The 17,155-nt window shown below is 36.3% G+C and overlaps 1 protein-coding gene and 1 non-coding gene across 2 annotated transcripts in view; both read right to left on the reverse strand.

Moving 5' to 3' along the window:
* HTR2C (5-hydroxytryptamine receptor 2C) overlaps positions 1-17,155 on the reverse strand; it is a 295,563-nt gene that overhangs the window by 247,969 nt on the left and 30,439 nt on the right. The window lies entirely within an intron of this gene.
* Positions 7,704-7,832, reverse strand: LOC118518354 (small nucleolar RNA SNORA35). The gene has a single exon (XR_004908584.1). It is a non-coding gene; the product is annotated as a small nucleolar RNA SNORA35 (small nucleolar RNA).

Consider the following 17,155-nt stretch of genomic DNA (forward strand, 5'->3'; position numbering starts at 1 on the left):
GGCTTGAGCTTAACCTGCAATACACTTCAAATTCAAGGACACGAAGATTGTAAAATATGCTGATCATATATGAATCTTCTTACATCTACTTATAACTGTACAAGTAGCATTATACAAGGTGCAATACAAAATTAAAATACTCTCAGTCATTATCACTATTTTCATCTGTTGCATGTACAATTATCATTGCAATATTATACTCTGTGAACAACATGTGGCTTGAACGTTGTGTTGTGTAGAAGAAGAGATAACATGAGAAAAGTATCTTGCATTTCAAAATCTTTGAGTTTGAAAACATTGCTGCTTTGTTCTCCCTTGCAGATTTTCAATGTAACAGGTTCACTGTTCTGAGGACGTCCTCAATGCACAATCTTCTATCCCAACGAAATCAATCATGGTGACAGTTGCCACTATGGCCTCCTCCTTGTATTTTCCAAGCATGGAGGAGGACAAGTGAGCACCTGCCTCCTAGATTTTAGATTGAAAATATCACTTGAACAAACCAGGATTCTTTACCCTGTGGCAGAATACGACCTTCTGAAAAATGCTGGGAGCCCCCTAATGAACATGTCCGTATTCTGATCGAGGTTTTCCTTTAAAAATCAAATTCCTCAAAGAATTTGTAAATGGATCTTACCATTTACAATCTAATCATCAGTAAATGGCATTTAAGATGTTTATTTCACATTGTTTATCACATTAACAGAAATCAGTAAAAATTTGATCGACATATTTATAGAACTACTTTTGTAACAAGAGAAGCAATTTATTATTCTTTTCGTAATAAAAGTAATGCACCAAATAAATATCCACTTATGGAGCTACTCAAGTAAAAGCAAAACCAGAAATATTAAAGATTGGTAAGGATATTCATTCTTCCCGTAGAATATTATTGAAACAGTTGACATTTTACATAATGTAATAACATAGTATTACATAATGGTCAAAAACATATTACAAATGATCACTTTTAAAGTAGGAGGATTCCATTTACAACATATTCGATCTATATGTTTACTAACCTAAAGGCCCTGAGAATGTAACATCTCATGCCTCCACATTTCAGAAACAGATTGCAACACATGCTGTTAAATCCCTATTTTAAAGTATTAAAACTGACAGTCTTTGTCCTTATATTATGAATTTCTATACTGTGTTGAACTCTCAGGCTACTCTGCTGCCCCCTGTCAACTTGTTCTCATAAATGGTTCAGAGAATGAGTGGGTTCACATTAGCTCACCTGAGAAAGCATTCTTTGTTTCTGAAATTCTATAAATAAGTTTGTTTAGGAAAACCAGTGAAACATTCCATTTAATCAGCCATTTCTTTCTACACTAAAAAGTAATCTATAACTTTGTTACAGAGTCTAGTAACTTGTCCTGAAACAGCATAGGTGCAGATCTATCTTCTTCTTACTCTTTCTGTCCCAGAAAATTTCCATATCTCATCAGGAAGAAAGGGAATACCCACCATCCCGTTGGTCTCAGTTCAGCCTCCTTTTTGTTCTTACATACACTGTCCGTTAGTCAGTCCTGGCTTTGTTTAACTGCAAAAAATGAAATCTCTCCATTGCCTTTTTAAAAACAAGTTTGCCTTGCTCTAAGTCTGGCTTTTTGTGTTTCCTAGGGCTGGTTACCCCCTCCAGATATCTATGTGAGCTAGCATCTTCATTTTCCTTCTCTTGTCTTATGGCTGGCCTCCTGCGACACCTTGTAAGGTGTCTCCAATCTCTAGAAGTTTTGGAATAAGGCCTAGAATTTGGATCATGCTCTTATTTTGCCAGAACAATGATTAAACACACATGTGTGCATGTGTGTGCACACGCACGTGGGCGCGCACACACACACACACCACAAAAAATGAGGTAGAAGTTTGAATTGTGTTTGCTTCTACACCCTGAAATAATTAAACCCATTTTCCAAAGAAATGATCTACTTTCAAATTTGGCCTTATTTTAAACATATACTTAGGGACATCTGCAAGTTAATATTTCAGCACATTGTCGACTGATTCCATATCATTCCATATGATTTTCATGTTTCCTTGTCCTATCCCCCCCTTTTAGTCAGAAACTTTCAAGGTTTAAGCGCTTTATCAATTGAAGGGGTAGAAGAGTCTAATATGACTGACAGAATAAAATAGACTGATTTCAAATTCACATGCAGTATATTTGAAAAGACAGATTCTCAATGATTTACTTGCAACTCTATTTTCAGCTCTTTTCAGTTAGTTTTCAGCTGTTCATATCTCTAAGTTAATGCTTTATATAGTTGCTTCAGTACATTTACAGATTTAAATGTACAGCAGTATGGAATTCTGAAAAAATACACTCTGTAAGTTTAAAAATTTCAATGGGACTATGTGGAAAGCTAGTAGAAATTTCTTAGCACTTGGAATCCACTTTTTTTTTTTATTAGTGGAAGGTACTAAGAATACTTTTCTGGAAAGGACCTCCGTTTCCCATCTCATGCGTAACCACAAGAAAAGTAAGGGCAAACCCCTTGTGGCAACATTGACAATCGCTCTGGGTGTAAAAGTGCGATATGGAGACGATAAATACCCTTGGTTCTAAATTTCAATAATTTGGTTTCCTTGCATCGCTCACTTGCAAGTGAAAATCTACTGTAGCTCTGATTTTTTCCGTTACTCCTACTTTTCATTCAACACTTCTTTACAAAATCTTGACTTTTCTCCCTCTTATCCCCTACCACTGTGATCATGATCACCACTATCAATACTGAAAGCAAACATTAGTCAGGTGGACTTGCAGCTGGATTTAAATTTATCTTGGCACTTCTACAAAAAAACAAAAAACTTTCTCCGTTTTATGATGTGACAAAGGTAAATGAACTAAGTATGAATTTAAACATGACTTATATTTGATCTTGTATTTTGTATCCATTATATTAACAAGGTCCAAACTTCTTTATTAATAAACATAACTACTCTTAAGCATACCACAATTCTAAAGTACAGAATAAATATTAGACCAGCAAAATCAATTTTCTGTTGCTCCTCAGATTCCCTTCAGATTAGATCTATCTCCAACTTCTCCAGTTAATGGAGTGGAGTGTCCATATGCATTATCAAATGTGATGTATAATCCATTCTGATGGTTTAGGGCTACTTTCCCCACTCCCTGCAATAGGAAAACCTGCCAAGGGAAGTGGGCCTGCAGCCTTGAACCAGCTGGATTCACAGAAGATATCTCAGCTTCTTTGAGTTGGTAGAGTTCCTTGTTCAGTTGCTACAACTTCACTCCAGAAAGCATGATCTCTCCTGTTAGGTGATTCACATGGGGGAACAAGAGCAAGCTTCCTGAGATCAGGATGATAGATAGGAAAACAGACCTCAGTTGTGAAAAGTGATGAAGGAGACCAGGGCTCGGTAGCCCTGCTTCCCAGCTGAATGGGTTGTAACCTCGGTTACCTGAAGCATAAATGGTGGTTTTCATGCTCAGAAAATATGCCCTAGCAGCTTCTCCCCGAAGGGCCTCCTACATTCTGGGGTTGCATCATTATCACAGAGAATGAAAACATGGTTCTAAGCCAATGAAGAAATAAAGGACACTGCTAGGAAAAGTTTCCAGGCAATTTAACATAACAAATATTTGCTGGGTGGGGTTGACTTACCTGCAGGCAATGTTCTTTTTTGACAAAAAGTGAATGATCCCGAACTGACTAGAACTATGTCGCAGGAAACACTGGTGATCGAAGTGAATGCCACAGAAGTTAGAGCAGGAAAGGAACTTTAGAGATCATTTGCATAGTCCTTAGTGGAGTTCCTTGCCCAGAGTAGTCTCACAATAAATAAAACTGCTGAATGAATCCAGTTTACTCCCTCTTTTTACAGATGAAGGAAGTAAAGCCAAAGGGAGGAAGTAATTTCCTCAACGACATAAAGTTGGCCAGTGGTGAGAGACCAGAATTTCTAAGTCCTTACGGATTATTTTTTCTACCATACCCTTCTTTGTATTCATTCAGTCATTTCCTCTGTTGACTGATCAACCGTGAACTTTAATTATCACCATGCCTAGAACCTTGTCCACGTGACCTCATGCCTGCAAGGCCCTAGAAGAGAACAACTCCTTAAATCAGACTTAACTACTCTAGTCCATATCCATGTATCTCTTCCAGTAAATTTGGAATTTAAATTCAAAGATGTATGGGTTATTTTGCAATGGTTTCATATGTATCTCTTGTGTCATCAATAAGTTCGCATGCTCCTCTGGGTAAGGGACGTTTGCTTATAGTTCCTTTATATGTGTCAGCATGTAACTCCTTAGGTTTATTATGGGTGCATGAGGGTAACAATAAGCATCTAACTTCATATCCCAACTGGGACACTTTTGAGACTCAAAAAAAGTATTAGTGACATTTATTCAGGAAGTGTAAACTGTGACTCTCCTGAGCAGACTGGAATGTATGGTCACCCTAACAATAGTTGACTGGATCAACATGTGTCCAATTTATTAGAGTCATTGCACTGGATGTCCAACCATGGGATACTACTTACAATGTACCCAATAACATGGACTGGAATTACTTCTAAAGTAGTAATCATGGAAAACTTAGGACATGTTGTAGAATTCTATTTACTGAATACTTGTATGTATGTGTTATTTGTTTCAAAGTTATTGCTCATATTTCCACAAAATATTTGTTGCCTTCGTTTTTAAACTGTAAGTCTAAAGTGGAATGCAAAACTTTTTTTTTTGGTCTCGTTTTAATCATTCCAATATTGAAAATGTGACTGAGAGTGAGAATAAAATGGCATTCTCTCTGATTCTTTCCTGACGGTAAAATATGACATCTGATGGCTTTTTAGGTGGGGTAAGATAGGTGGGGTGCTATTAGGAGCTATGGACAAAAAGGCCCAAATTGGAAGTTTAAAAATAGGTTTAAATTTAACTACTCTATTCAAAAAGTAGCAAGACATATATTATGATTTTTAATTTTTTGGCATAAGTTATGGAGATATTAGTAAAGGAAACAAGGAAAATCCGTGATAAACTCCTACACAACTAATGACTGACTAACATCTTAGAGCATTTACCCACCATCATATTATATATTAACTTAATGAAAGAAAGCTTCACATTGATTTGTCAAGAAGTAATCAAATAAGTTTTTTGATACAATTTTCACGATATAAATATATATATATATGTTTTTTGCTCAGATATCTAACAAAGGCCAGACATCCTGGACAAAACAGTCCATAGTTGCGGTTTGTTAATGCTGCTAAATTAGAGGTTTAATGATAAGAATTTCCTGCAGCAGAATGAATTTTAAGCACTAGAACAATGGCAGTTACAACATCTGCTCCAAATAGAAATTTGCTGTCTTGACAGTAACAAAGGACAAATAGGCAATAGAGATACACCAAGCTAGCAAGAGGGTAAATGCAACAAGGGAAGAAGTATTTCTTAGATGAATTGCTTTTTTCGCTGAATACCACATTCTGTGCTAAACAACCCTTCATTCAACTATAAGCAGATGTTTATCAAAGAGAATTTATCGTCTTTATTACTAAGTCTGTTTTATATTATGAAAGAGTCTAAACAGTCATACTTTTCCATCTTCAAAGTTCTAAATGAAATTAAAGTACATAAGCAGAAAAAGACAAGCAAAAATAATTACACGGGAAAACAAAATAGCATGTTGCCTTTAGGAAAAATGCTGAGAACAGACATTGTGTTGACAGGTCCTCACCTACCCACATGGACCTCTAAGACAAGCCCCCTAGATTATATTATTTTAAGAAATTAAGCTTTAAAAATCTATTTAAAAGGCTGTCTTCCCACATCTTGTTATCAGTGTAATATATGTTGCTATGGCTGGAGAGGGATGGGGGAATGTTCAACTGGCGTTTATTCTGGATTAGAATAGTAAGGGGAGAATAGTAAAACCCTGTATTATTGTAACGCATTTGTTCACAAGGGTAGTAAGTCATCTGAACACTCTCTTGCCATATTTCTAAGGAAGGTAAGGTATTTATTTTCATTCTAAAAGGAAGGAGGTATTTATTTTCATTTCAAAAAGAGACCAATGTCTGGAACCTCAGGACAAGGAAGTTTACCTAAAGCACACGACACGGTCCATCTTCTACTTCCATTTCATATCACCCACATACTCGATGTTCACTTTTCTTTTATCCTTGGTTCAATAGTGTCAATAAAGAGGACAGTTGGAACAACAATAATTAAAAAATATATACTGCATAAAAAAGTCTTTCTAATGTATCCTTGCCAATCATCAGGAAAAATGTGTCATTTTTTTTAAACTGGGTTTTGTATTCCAGTCAACAAGGATTTAGTGTAATGTGTATTTTTCACTGATATATTTCATCCCAATTGTCTGAAAATAGTAATATAATGAGCTGCAAGTTGTGTACATTCTTTTACCGTGTTGGCCTAATTATCAGAACATAGCTATGACCTATGAGCCCAGTGTCCTTTCTGGCAGAGGGCCCTAAAGACATTTCCTAGGAAGGCAAGTTTACCACCTATAATGTCAACACAAAAAATGTGAGGTTGTCTTCCAAAATAATTATTTTCAGTTAAATAACTTATCATGAATTTATCTCTCACAAACTAATCTTTTCTGGATTTTATTTATGTATTATTTTTTTTAAGTAGGCTCCATGTCCAATGTGGGTCTTGAACCTACAACACTGAGATCAAGAGTCACATGTTCTATTGACTAAGCCAGCCAAGAAGCCCTTCTTTTCTGGATTTTAAATGAGTTTTCAGTCTATATATATATATTTTTTTTTACCGCATAAAACAGTGCCACATTTTATATGGTTCTAAAACTATGGCATTCAATTCTAGAGCTTTCTTGGAGTTCTGGTTACAAGAATTAATGACTGATTTCACAGATAACTTACATGAGTTTATCCATCAGTAATTATTTATTGAACTTCTACTTTTTGTAAGGCACTGGGCTAGGTGCTTCTGTAAGTACTAAGATATATGAGAAGAGAGAGTCTTTGCTTTCAAAGAATTTACAACTTAGTTAATAAGATAACATTAATGAATACAAAAAATGGGAAACTGGTCATTACCAAACTGTGGTAGAGGGAGAGATTTGTGAGGATTTGAGTATTCAAAGGTATTATGAAGGAAAGAAGGGACCAGGAATGGATCTTGAATGTAGATCTAAATTATAAGAAATAATGGAAAAGGAATTCTATCAGCACTAGTTTAAACAGACTGTTATATACAGGGAATGAAGAGGCTGGGAAGGCCGGTTTGTCAGGAAGCTAGTAGAAATGTGGAGAAATAAAATACACTGGAGCCAATATCTGCAAGATAATTATAATCCCACTTTAATCACATCAAAGGGAAAAAATAACTTATCTCTCCTGTCCTACTAACACTTAAAGAGCAATTTGCCAGGGTATTAAAATGAATTTATCTTGTACTATAATCACCATGGCAATCTTAGCTCATTCCAGTAGTGTGAACCTTATTTTATGGACTAGGAGACTGAGTCCAAGAGGGGTTAATGTAAATTGCTAAGAGTTACCCAGCTAATAATAATGGTGATGATAATGTAATAACAATAACATTTTTTAGTTCCTACTATTAACTTAATATGAACATAGTCAACTTTATTTAGTAGTAGCAGGTACTGAGCTGCTTGTTTTGTCTCTCCACCCCCCCCACTTTTCTTAGGCAGGGCCACAGGACCCAGGAAATATGTACCCCCTAGCATGCAGGAGTAGCCCACAGCATGACTCTCCCAGCTTTGTGGAGGGATTTGCTTTTGCACTGCTCGATGCCCAGTTGGTCAAGGAGAAGCCCAATGGGTCACTTGCCAGTGCTGTAGACAGTAGAGCTAGGGCTGGGAGCCCATGCTCTGTTCAGAAGAACCAGCTTGGAAGAGGGGGTGGATATGAGACCTAAAACGTCTTGGGATCCATTCTTCATTCACTCAGTATGGTCACTACATACACGGGTTAGCTTTAGGGGAAGGAAATGTGAGTTTAGAATCAGGCAGATCTGGACTCAGAATCCCAACTCTGTCACTCACGAGCTGTGGAACCTTAGAAACTCACTTAAGCCCTCTTGGCCTGTGTTTCTCTCTATGTTAAATGGGATCGGTAATAACTTGTTTATTGACAGCTGACTGTTGTGAGAATTAGAAGAAAAAACTAGTCCAGTCTAGTCCCTGACATTAGTTGATGTTCAATAAGTAACAGCTATGGTTAAAAACAAACATCTCCCACTTCGCCAGGGACAATTCTCCTTCTCTTTCAAATTATTATTTGTGAGGAACTTGGTTACAAATTTGTGGAATTTTTTAAGTTAATAATTTTACATTTTTTCTACTTGTCTTATAATTTCCCCTTACAAAAGCCAACTTGGCTTACATGTTGACTATGACTATTTAAAATTGCTTAAACTTTCCTGACAAGAATTTGTAGATCATTATCCCTGAATTATGTGATGAAGACACATCTTTCCTGTGTGTCTAGAAGAAACTCACATTTTCCCAAATGTACAAAACAGAAAACTATCCATTTGATGTGTCTCCCATTTTTTTCTTGGTTATGACTAAGAGTCTGCACATTGAGCAGCCCCTGTCAAATAATCATGACTTCTTTCTTTTTGTTTTGCTTCATAAAGTCATTGATAAAAGGCTATGAACCATGCACTTTTTTTTTTAAAGATTTTATTTATTTATTTATTAGAGAGCGAGCGAGAGAGAAACAGCGTGAGGGGAGAGGGTCAGAGGGAGAAGCAGGCTCCCCGCTGAGCCGGGAGCCCGATGTGGGACTCGATTCCAGGACCCTGGGATCATGACCTGAGCCGAAGGCAGTCGCTTAACCATCTGAGCCACCCAGGGGCCCCATGCACGTTTTTAAATGTATAGCATTCCTATCAAAACAAGTGTTTCTCTGTAGCTCTTCTAGTTTTGCCCTAGCCTGGTATATGCTGCCTTACCAAAGGATGCCCACTTGGGTGCTCAGCCACCCTGGAATTCTAAGAATAGTCTGGCTTCAAGTGCATAGAATGGAATTAATTATAACCCTTGGTATGTGAATCACCACTATCATCTCACCAGATATGGCTGCATTGATATAATTAATTAATTAATTAATCAATTAAAATTAAAACAACACATCTTATATGCACTGTGAATATTCAGCTTTAGAAGACAATGCCAACTTCTTTTCCCAAGTAGTTGTACAAATGTATACTTCCACCCGTAATGCATAAAATATCTAGCGATGCACATTCCTTCCAATGGTTGGCTTTCAAACTTTTTAAATTTTATTGATACAATGAATGAAATGTTCCTTTTCTTTCTTGCCTGACCTCCCTAGATGAAGAAGTTCCATTACCAAAGTTGGGGTTTAGAAATTTTCCTAGACGCTTGAAACAGAATGGAATCAAATACCAGAAATTTCTCAGCAAAATGAGAACTACCAGTGATATTCTAGACCCTTCTTGGCTAAAGGTTTTAAAAAATGAGGAGGAAAAAAACAATTCAAAAGAATAGTACGAAAAAAGTGCACTCCAAAAATTAAAGTGCATATATAGGTTTATCTGTGATGTATAAAAGAACATATTTTCCTGCCTAAAATTCTAGAATAATGGCAATTTGAAGGGGGAAAATATGAATTGGCTCTTGTTTCTGCTTTTCCAGTGAAGGAGACCTATTTCCAAAGTGTTGGTTAATCAATTAAAATATAGACACTCTCTTGAATGTGCAGACTACTTGGTAGACATGAATACAAAAAGAGGAAAAATACCATGTGACAAACTGGTTATTAATTATGGGTTTTAATAGTTTACATTTCCTTTGGGAGACCATCCATTTATGAAGTTGTGGTCCATTTAATTCATCATTCAGAAAAACACATGTTCATTATTCCACAGCTTTGAAAAGCAGTTGTTTCTCAGAGTGATTGTTTTATATGTAATTATGATTGCAACAGCCTTAATCCTAAATTATAATACCACTTTCAATATGCATACTCATCAAAATGCAATGTGGTAGTAGAGACAAGTCTCCTGCAAGAAATTTAGTCAAGGTTTTCACTTTATTAATGTCTGTCATTCTATCTCTATTTTTGGTGATGTGCCACTATTCTAATTATGCTTAACCATGTCCCATTAAAATTATGTACTTGCCTAGCATGAATTGCAACCATATCATTCAATGCCTTCTGCTTTTATGGACGGCTGAAATTTGAGAGGAGCATGTCTAACAAAAGTTCTTTAATATAAAGATGTAAACACCAAAAGACCCCAGCTTTTCTTAGGCACAAGATAGATACCATTTAAATACTGCTCCTAAAGGGAGGGCGGACTCACACTACTTAAAAGTCTTATCAATTTTTAGATATACCAAGCATTAGAGTAACATTTCTGCTGAAAAGTTAACTGCTGGCCTTTATTATAAAATCTTGATGTGATAAGTCATGATGAATTAATGCAGACCAGTGGACTAAAATTGTTTTCAGAATCCAACAGGTGTTCAAATATTTACCTTCATTCTTCAATATTGAGGGTAAGCACTCTTAAAGAAGCAGATCTATAAGTTTTACTTTCAGATTGGCACTATGATCTAATGATAAGGTATTTAATCCATGGTCATTACAGGCTTTTCTCAAGATAACTATATATTTGACAGAAAACCAAAATGTCTCTCTTTTGCTTGCTTTTACTATATCCTTCTCAAAAAATTAATGGTGACTACACTTGTGGTGAGCACGGAGTAACATACAGAATTGCTGAATCATTATGTTATACACCTGAAACTAGTGTAATGCTGTATGTTAATTATACTTCAATTTTTTTAAAAAAAGTAACAAAAAATGAAGTAAGAAAAAAATTAACTGATCAGCCAGCAAGTATTTGTGGAGTACCTAGAATGTCAAAGGGACTTATGTGGATGCCTGGATAGGGTGTAAAAAGACAAGTAATGAGATGGAAGTCATAATGATGACAGCCATGTATACAATTCAGCCCAATTTATAAGCTCACTTCCTGAAGGCTATCCCTCTGAAATGCAGGCTTCATTGATTTCTTCCCTCTTTGTACCTGTATAATCCTTGTTGCTCTTTGTAACATTCTTGTTTTGTTTGTTTGTTTTATGTTAATTAATCTCATCTTACCAAGAAGATCATGAGTAAGCTGAGAGGTCAGAGATCTTGGCCAATAGTTACCTGCAACTCCCCAAATTCCTCGCATAGTGCTGATCCCATAATAGTTCTTCATAATTATTTTGGCAAATTAATCTAATATTCAAAGCGATATTAGCCAGATACCTTAGTCCACTCATTCTTTATTATAACCTCCAAAGACACAAGGAGAGGGAGAAAAGATGCAGTTCAGTGTATCACCATCAATACAGGTTCTAGACTCTTCTATTAGTCAAATGTTTACAGCAAATTGTGTGAAAACTTCTGAATAATTTAGAGTAATAAACAGCATCCTTTTCCTGTGACGGGGTATTTTGATGTGTTAATTGTAGTGTTTTGCTTTTTAAAAACTAGGTTACATTATTTTTCATTCTAATGCAAACTTAATGCACTACCTATTAATATGAAGAGTCAAACATAATGATCTTGGATTTATGTAATTTTCCCAAAAAATAAACTGAGAACTTTATGTTCTCTGGGGCATGATATCATAAAGCATAATGAAGGCGGAACTGCTGGAGTTGTATTCTGCCAACTCCTACCATCCAAACTGCCACTGACCTTCCCCTGAAGGCTTTAGAAAGCCTCACCATCCTTTCGTCTTCCTCTACTTCAGTGACTATCTATCATTTCTCACAGCTATAACTCTGCCATAGGGAATCTCAGTCAGTCAATTGTGGGAGGGAAATAAACAAATTATTTTTAAATGACAGAAGTCGATGTTGGATAGCAATAACACCAAAGAAAGTTATCTAGCAACAAGTCATGGATTATAATGTAGGGTGCATAGAAACTTGAAACAAATCCTATTTATTCCTTCTATTTTATTTGCTTTGGTGCCTCCCTTGGGAATCTAACATAGAAATCAATTCCCTAAGCTTATGAATATTAAGAAGTGATGAGCTTAATTCAACTTTTTCGAAAAGGTTGTCTTGATAAGAGATGGGACATTAAATAGAGGATCATTTTTAACGTTGTGACTTGGAAGAACTTTTATCACATCAGAGTCACAAACACTGGAAAACTACCCGAGCATGACATACCTCTGTAGCCACCTGGTGGTAGGGGATGCTTGTTACACGTGTAGTAACTGGAGAGCATGATACGAAAGCATCTGCGCGGAGATAAAGATGAGAGATCCAGCCCGTGTATCTGAGTACTTACAGGAATTTCTCTTTGGAAGAACAGTTATAAATATTATCAAAACCCCTTAATCAGCAGTTTCCTCTTACGATCTTCTCCATGTTCCTCTCACCTTATCCCATTACCGAGTATAACCCAGTAAGGTCACAGGCCCCATCAGCTCTGCCTCATTCAAAGCTCATTGTTTTCCAAGCTTTTTGTGAAGCCCCTCCCCGTCAATACACATTCTCGAAGTGCCCTTCTTCCTGCCCTCTCTACATTCTGAATTCAACTGTCTTCAGTGTTGAGATGACAGGCCACTTCTTATACCTCATCACGACCCAAACTAATCATAATCTTTACCGTTTCTTCATCTGTTTGTCCTTGGCCTTATTGCCTTCTTTCCCTGAGCTATCTTTTCAATGATAAGTTCTCCAGTAAATATTTTTTTTCCGCCATAGAATCACTCTTTGTAAATGTACTTTCTAGCTTGGCTTTTATTTAACAATTTAGAAGACACTGAAATATCAGTTTTCTCTAGGATACTCGAGTTACTTGGTCATCTTTTTCCCTTCTAGAATCAGAGGTTACTGTCAGCCAGTAACATCAAGATCTGTTTGTAAACTGAAAATCTGGCTTATGCTTTAAAGGCAGGAAGAGTGCCAAACCTCATCACAATGCCTATTAAATGAAGGAAAGCACCAAGGAGCAAACAATGTAAGGAAGGTGTGCTGCACTTAAATGTTAGCACATCAAGTACCAAAATCAATTGTAAATACTATTTTAAAAAAATAAAGTGTAATAAAGACTAATTCATTTGTATTTTTATATCCAGGGGAACATGATGTGCTTTGTTAAAATGAATTTGCAGAGATCAGTATATAGCCTATTTAAAGGAAGCTTCCTCTGCAGAAATCTAAAGATATAAAAATAATAAATAATAATGGAAATGAGTCATTAATTCACTCTTGTGTCCAACATTTATTGAAGACATTTATCGAGCACTTTTATGCTGTCAATAAACATTTCTTCCACTATGAAAAGACAGCCTTTGAACTGGGGCACAAATGAATGAATTATGCTATTTTAATAAGACTATAACTAATACACTTCGGGGACATATACAAATACCTAAGAAATATCTGTTTAAGTCCTTAGTGATTTAAACTATAGGAAATAGTAGGTGGGACAGAAAAAAAAAAACCTTCAGAAACTTGGAAGTATGTGCTGAGTATTTCAGCCCTAAACTCAATCTCCTAATTCCGGGCCCTTAAACTAAAATCATTTTTTAGTCAAACACCGTTTTCTGAAGAGAAACTGTCAACTTCATTACCCAGGGGCATGTTGTTAAATAATTGGAAGAATGAATATCTACCTTCTTATTTGGCCTTATTTAAAAATAGAAAGCATCCTTCAAGAGAAAATTTATGGGGTTTTGACATTTATTAAGTGACTTTTATATGCTAGAAACTTTAAGTGGGTTGTTTCATGTAATCACTTTGACATACTTGTATTATACTGACTTTCATGTTATGGCTGAGGTAAAAAAGGCTTAGAGGCGTTAAGTAAATAGCAATAATACTACTGACAATAATAGCAAGAAAACAACAGCCAATTACTGCTTAGCATCTGGTATGTGCTATATACTTCGTATTACCAGATTTACACAATAGCTGTTTTTCTTAAGCAAGTCCCAAGAAGGCAGGGAACCTTGGATAACTCACTTAAGCCCCCTAGGACTCTTATGTGAAGTATGTGTAATAATAGCCACTTTTATTAAAATGTGAAAATTAAATGGAGTAATTTGTATAATTTTCAGCCCATTACCTGGCATTGAGTAGATGTTCAGTAAATGATAATTTATATTATAACTAAATATAACATCTCTCCTCACTTGATGAGAAACCTGGTCATAGGTCCTTTGAATGTTAAAAAAAAAAATAAATAAAAGTTTGAGGCACCTGGGTGGCTCAGTCGTTTAAGCGACCGGCTCTTGATTTCCGCTCAGGTCATGATCTCAGGGTTGTGAGATCGAGCCCCGAGTCAGGCCCCGCACCAGGCGTGGAGCCTGCTTAAGATTCTATCTCTCTCCCTCTGCCTCTTCCCCCCTCCTTCTCTAAAAAAAGTTAAAATTTCCTATGTGTACATTTGTTATTCTTCCTAACTTCCATTAATAAGTTGTCTGTCCTGTCATGGTTAGTCAGTATTTAAAAGTTACCTAAAATTTTCTGACCAAAATTTTAGCTTTCCCTCTAGTGTGGAAAAGTAAAAACTCTCCCTCTGCTCTGCCTTCCATTTTTTCTACCCCCAGGTCATGACTGAGTCACAGCTACTGGTAGATGCATTCTCTATTTTGGAGGAAATCTAAATAAATAAATGGTAGTAAAATTTATCCATTTATTAGATTGTTATGAGAAAATTCCTAAAGTTCCTTGTAAGTTCCCAGCAAATCTTAATTCACTCCCAGCATTCCAATGAAGCACGACTCCAAAACAAGTGGACAAAGTCCTTTTGGCAGGGATGAGATGAGAAATGGAAAGAGAATTAGAGGAAGAGCTTTCTAGAGACTATTGGGATTGAGTTAATTTTGTACTTGATATTCCATCTTTCATAATTCTCAACTCTGATGTTTTGTAATATCTTATCATCTCACTCCGCTGTCACTTCTAGAGAAATAATAGACACGTGCTCATTTCACCTCTCCACATGTAAGCCTACTCTCTGGCTCATCAGCAATGTCAGTCAGATGCCGAGGCTTTTGTAGAGACCATCCTTTTAATCTTTAATCCTCAGTTCTTAGCTTCCCTTTTTAGTCTGCGGTGTGCTTTGTAATAATGGACAAAAGGTTTGACTGCCCTGCCCCGCCTGGTTTTGTGATATTCATTTCACTTTTCCTCAATGAATTTGCAAACCTTGATTATTTATATAAATGATTCCATAAAGCTTTCATATGAGAACAATCTGCTGTCACTTGCAGAGAGTCCTGACCTTTCAAATGTAGTTTTTTCAGGTTTCCTCACTCATTTCTATTCTCTTTCTCCCTCTCGGCAGATCAGTCCTCTCTTAAAATTCCAAAATGTAGAACTTAACAGCATCCTCCACTTCTCAGTCTGCATGCTCACTTGACAGCACAACTCATTAAAATCTGAAGGCTTTTCTTTTTTTAAGATTTGTTTATTTATTTTAGAGGGAGTGAGGGGCAGACAGAGGAAGAGGGAGAGAACCTTTAGCAGACTCTGCTCTGAGCATGGAGCCTGACGCGGGACTTAATCCCCGGACCCCGAGACTATGACCTGAGCCGAAATCAAGAGTTGGACGCTTACTTGACTGAGCCACCCATGAGCCCCAAAATCTGAAACCATTTAAATATGCATACAAGGAATCCCCATTTCCTTTGAGCCTTCTCAGTCCAGAAGGGCTTGTTCTCCTGCCCCACTCTTATGTTCTCAGTTTAGAGAACGCTAATGCTGTTGCTTGTCTATCTCTCTGTCTTTCACTACTTCCCGCTTCTCTCTTAAGAAAAGCCTTGTGTCTTGAAGTCTTAGCTCAACTGCGATCTTCTCTACAAAGTCTATCCCACCACACACGTCCAGCCTCTGGCAAATTCATCTACTGGCACTTCATACTCTAGTGGGGTGGTTGGCAAACTATAGACTGTTTTTGTATGGCCCACGAGCTAAGAATGGCATTTACATTTTTATATGGTTGTAAAAAAAATAAAAAGATGAATAATATATCATACTATGTGAAAACTGTATGAAATCTGAATTTCAGTGTTCATAAAGTTTTACTGGAACCCAGCCACATCCAGTCATTTACATGTTGCCTATGGCCAACTTCATGGTACAACAGCAAAGCTAAGCAGTTGCAAGAGACTATATGGAACACAGTATCAAAAATATTTACTCTTTGGCCCTTTATGGAAAAAGTTTGTTGACCCCTGCTCTATTACCTTGCTACTCCAAGTATAATTCATGGACCAACAACATTGTCATCTGGGAGTTTGTTAGAAACATAAACTCTCCGGCTCCTTTCCAGACCTACTGAATCAGAATCTGCAGCTTCACAGGATTCCCAGATGATTCCATCCACAACAAGGTTTGAGAATCATTGCTCTAACACTCATCATGCTGTCTTAAACTTGTTGGTGTATATTTTAACAGATGAAAAAATGGAAACAGATGTATGTAATTTAAGACAAATTTGGGTCACTGCAAAATAGCGAAGTGCAATTTAGAGGAATAAAAATAAAATCAATATGAAATTAAGGCAGAAATAAGAAAGCTTAGTTAGCCAGGAGGAAATATAAACTCAGGATCATATCACTCATCAACGTGTTCATTTAGTAACAACACATTTCAGTTATATTCATCTATTCAATGATGTATTTATGCTATAGTCAATATATATATTCCATTTTTAGTGTGAAATATAAGTCCCATTAGCAATAATTCTTAATACTTTATAGGTTATGCAGAATTCATTTATCACGAATTTGAATTTGCTTATTTAATAATGTATAGCAGTGATATGATTTGGTTATCTGATGTCTTAAAATGTGACTATGAAACTCTTGGTGAATGATACAGGGCAAGAAAAACCTATTCAAAACCCCTGTTGGACTGATCAACAATGCAAATGGGGTATTAGGCCTTTATGTGTCAATTTCTTGTACAGCTAATATCACATTTAAAGTCATGGTGATACTTTTATTGCCATCACAGTTAGTTGATAGCTCACATTGGCAACCCTATGTTAAGGTCTTAGTAACTGAGGCCTCTAATTTTTCACCAGTGAGTTTTTGATAGATAATACCTATTTGTTCTTTCAGTTATTCAGTCAATGAATATTTACTGAATTGTACGATAGGTAC

Source organism: Halichoerus grypus, chromosome X (genome assembly GCF_964656455.1).
Source record: "Halichoerus grypus chromosome X, mHalGry1.hap1.1, whole genome shotgun sequence".
Lineage (NCBI taxonomy): Eukaryota > Metazoa > Chordata > Mammalia > Carnivora > Phocidae > Halichoerus > Halichoerus grypus.